We start from the raw sequence: 3,938 nt of genomic DNA, 5'->3' as shown, positions 1-3,938 counted from the left end.
GAAAGATCATTGCTAATGCCTCCACAATCTCTACAGCTACTTCCTTCAGAACACAAGGGTGCATTCCATCTGGTCCAGGAGATTTATCTACCCTTAGACTATTCAGTTTCCTGAGTACTTACTCTGTCATAATTGTGACTGTGCACACTTCTCTTCCTTGACACCCTTGAGGGTCTGGTATACTGCTGATGTCTTCCTCAGTGAAGACTGATGAAAAATACTCATTCAGTTCCTCTGCCAACTCCTTATCTCCCATTACAATTTCTTCTCATCGTACATCCCGACTGCACACATCAGCCATCATGAGTATCCAACTTGTCCCTCCTGAATGTCGACTTCATCCTGCTTGACTGTCCATCTTGTTGATCCCAACTGCCCACTTCGTCTATCCTGACAGTTCAGCTCCATCCTGACCATCTACCTTAGCCATCCCAACCATCCACATCATATATTTCAACTGCTGACCTCGTCCATCCCAACTGCCCACCTCATCCTTCCTGACTGCCCACCTCATCCAACCTAATTGCCCATCTTGTCTATCCCAACCATCTACCTCGTCCATTCCAACTGCCCATCTCATTCATCCCAACCACCCACCTCATCCATCCTGACTGCCCACCTTGTTGATCCCAACTGCCCAGCTGACCACCGCATCCATCCTGACTGCCCAAATCGTCTATCCCACCCACCCACTTCCTCCATTCCGAGTGTTCACCTCTTCCATTCTAGTTGTCCAATTTGTGCACCTCAACTGCCCACCTTATCCATCTAGCTGTCTAACTCAACCAACCCAACTTGTCCATCCTGACTGGCCACATCATCCAACTCAACTGTCCACCTCGTCAATCCCGCTTCTCCAACATATCCATCCTGAGTGTCCAACTTGTCCCTCTCAACTGCCCACCTCATTCCATACAACTGTCCACCTTGTTGATCTCAATTGCCCACTTCATCCATCCTAATCGTCCACCTCATCCACCCAGGTTGCTCACCTGGTCCATCCCGACCACCCATTTCGTCAAACCCGACTGCCTACCTCATCCTCCCAACCATCCACGTCGTACATCCCGCCTGCCCACATCATCCATCCTGACTGCCCAACTTGTCCATCCCACCTGTCCACCTCGTCGATCCTGACTGTCAACTTGTTGATCCTGACTATCCACCTCGTCTTTCCCGACAGCCCACCCTGTCCATCCTGACTGCCTAAATCATCTATCACTTCACCCATCCCAAAAGACCACTTCATCTATCCCAATTGTCTGCCTTGACCATTCCAGCTATCCAGCTCATACAACCCAACTGCCCACCTGTTCATCCTGACCTGCCACCTCGTACCTACCAACCACCCACCTCATCCCTGCCGACCGACCACTTCATCCCTGCTGACCGCCCACCTTGTCTCTGCTGACTGCCACCTTATCCATAGCAAGCAACCAACTTTCCAATCTGCATCCCTTAGACCAGGAGTGTCAAACTCAAATACGCAGTGGGCCAAAATTAAAAAATCGGTACAAGTCGAGGGCCGGACTGGTTCAGCGTTTATTGCAAAACTTATTGGAATGAATTTATTACACATATTAACCTGGAACTAACAAAGCTTAGGTTATTGCCTACAAAAACAACATTGAACATTAAATAAATAAAAAATCCAGTTGCATTTATTTCTTATGGCTTTATCTGCAGCTTTTCCGGAGTAATTTCTAATGAAAACATTTTTCCACAGGCCAACACTCTGTGATTCACACTAGTCTAAGCCAGATACTTGGATGCAAGTTCATCAATGTTTGGAGTCAGGCTCTGAGCTGAGGAAATCCTCAGATTTGAGTGAAGGTGTTCATCAGAAAGACGACTCCTGTGTGATGTTTTGTTTATCTTCATCAAAGAGAACAGTTGTTCACACAGATATGTGTTGCCCAACATAGAGAGCATTTGAGTAGCTTGGGTACGCAGCTGGGGCATTGTGTCGGGAATGAAACGTAGAAACTGTGCAGTGCCCACCGAGTCATACTTTGCCTTGAGTGTGTCACTACATTGGAGTTCAAACAGCTCCATTTGTATGTTGGTTGGTGCGCTTTCCACGTCAGCTGCAAATGGATTACTGAGCAGTTCAAACCTGCTTTTTTGGGCTTCAAAGTCGGCAAATCGCCGTGTGAAGTCGGCACCAAGTATGCTAAGTTTTTCAGCAAACTTTGCACGTGGGAACACTGCGGTAGAAACCTGCTCTTTCATAGTTTGGCAACACGGAAAATGGCTCAAGTTTTCTTGCTGCATCTGCGTCTCCCACAGGCGCAGCTTGGTTTTAAAAGCCCTCACTGCAGCGTACATGTCTGTGATCACAGAACCCCACCCCTGAAGCTGCAGGTTGAGCGCATTGAGATGGCTCGTGATGTCACACAGAAACGCCATTTCACAAAGCAACTTTTTATCCCGGAGCTCTGTTGTGTCTTTCCCTTTGCTTTCCATGAACTGACAGATCTCCTCACGCAACTCGAAACATCTTTTCAGCTCTTTTCCTTGGCTTAACCATCGCACCTCTGTGTGATAGGGCAAATCATTATATTCTGAACCCAACCCCTCCAGAAACGACTTGAACTCGCGGTGATTTAAACCTTTGGCTCTTATGAAGTTAACTGCTCGTGTTGTGGTGCTCATTATATGTTCCATTTTCAAGGCTTTGCCACACAACAATTCCTGGTGTATGATGCAGTGATAAGCTGTCAGCTCACCTGCGCCGTTTTCCTCCCGCATCTTCTCCCGGATCCTGCCCACCAATCCACTCTTTTGACCGCACATCGCGGGCTTCTGTTTCTTGTCCAAATGCTTGTATTTGTCGTGGTGTTTCGTTTCATAGTGTCGTCTTACATTATATTCTTTAATTACAGCCACACTGTCTCCGCACACAAGACAAACAGGTTTGCCCTTTATATCTGCGAACATATACTCTGCCTCCTACCTGCCTTGAAAACCCCTGTTTTCAAAGTCCACCTTTCGTTCAGCCATTTTTGGGGTGAGGGATAGCTGAAAGTTGACCACACGTGACTAGCGCCATAAGGATGCTGATGAGAGAGTAAGGCAAGCGCGAGCAATGCACTGGCAGTGCATTGTGGGATTTGTAGTATTAGTGGTGCATGCAATATACCGGCTGGCCAGCTCTAATAGAAAAAAAGTTTATTCATTAATGATATTCAGGAAATAAACCAGGGAAACCGAATAAACACTAAAAACCCTGAAAACCTGGTACCTGAATAAACTCAGCATTAGCCATATCATACGCCATAGGCGCTTCGATTACTGGGGCCAGCTTTAATAGTAATTAGATATTATCTCGCGGGCCAAAGATAATTCCACCGCGGGCCTTGAGTTTGACATATATGCCTTAGACTCTGTAACTGGACTTGCCTTGATCACTTCTTCGGGCAGTTCATTCAGGTAGCCACCACCCTCTGTGTGGAAAGCAGCAACTCTGATCTCCTATAAACTTCTACCTTCTCACCTAATTGTGACTTCTAGCCTTGGAAGAATTCTCTGAGTATTTACTCAGATGAATTTTGTCTGCACCCTCTACAGTGCATTCACATCCTTGCTATTGTCAAGACTTCATCAATGTGAGAATCACTGTCTCCACCACATTAGACACTGAGATTTAGAGTGTTATGCAGCAGTGATACAGGCACTTTTGTCCAACTCTTCAATGCCATCTCATACCATTTGCCTATATCTGCCAAAACCTTTCCTATCCATGTATTTGTCTAAGCGTCTTTACCTGTAATTGTACCTACCTCTTCCACTTCCTTTAGCAGCTTGTTCCATGAACACTCCACCTTCAGTGTGCCTCAGGTCCCTTTTAAATGTTTCCCCTCACCTTCAATTTACACCTTCTTGATTTAGACTCCCCTATCCTGTGCAAAGGATTATAACAATCTGCCTTACCTATA

Source organism: Hypanus sabinus, chromosome 7 (genome assembly GCF_030144855.1).
Source record: "Hypanus sabinus isolate sHypSab1 chromosome 7, sHypSab1.hap1, whole genome shotgun sequence".
Classification (NCBI taxonomy): Eukaryota; Metazoa; Chordata; class Chondrichthyes; order Myliobatiformes; family Dasyatidae; genus Hypanus; species Hypanus sabinus.
Note: the sequence above shows the minus strand (reverse complement) of the source record.